The sequence below is a fragment of the Lycium ferocissimum genome, unplaced genomic scaffold (assembly GCF_029784015.1).
Source record: "Lycium ferocissimum isolate CSIRO_LF1 unplaced genomic scaffold, AGI_CSIRO_Lferr_CH_V1 ctg12656, whole genome shotgun sequence".
NCBI classification, from domain to species: Eukaryota; Viridiplantae; Streptophyta; class Magnoliopsida; order Solanales; family Solanaceae; genus Lycium; species Lycium ferocissimum.
In genome coordinates, this window is record NW_026714461.1 from 8,776 (window position 1) to 9,360 (window position 585).

A 585-nucleotide genomic window follows, 5' to 3' on the forward strand; every position below is an offset into this window, starting at 1 on the left:
TCCGTTGTTGAATCTGTCGCTACATAAAAATAAAAATTGTCGTGCCTCTTCTGTTGCTAAATCTGTAGTGAAATTTAAGGCGCCAAAATTTCGCGCTAATAATTAGTGACGGAATTCAGATTTCGTTGCTAATCCGTCGCTATATAATGAGATAAAATTTTAATTGCTTTTCTCGCGACAAAATGAGCATTCCGTAGCTAATTCGTCGTTAATTAGCGACGGAATATGGTCTGTCGCTAATATTCCGTCACTAAACGCTGGTTTTTTAGTAGTGTGCGTGTATGTATGCTTTGATATGTTATGTATATTATGATAGCCTTGCTGGCTTCTGTGCAGTATATTGGTTTGCATGCGTTAGTTTGGAGCCACGTTTGATTTTTATGAATGTATGAGTCGGTCGTATGCCGAATCTGGTTAGCGAGCGCGTATGGGTGCCCAGCTCGGGCACTAGTCACGGTCTACGGGGTTGGGTCGTGACATATGTAATGCTAACTCTTCTTTCTTAAGGCATGATCCCATTGTTATATACCTTTACGTGAAATCCATAATGTCTTTCATGATGACTTCATTTCTAGAAGTGCTAAA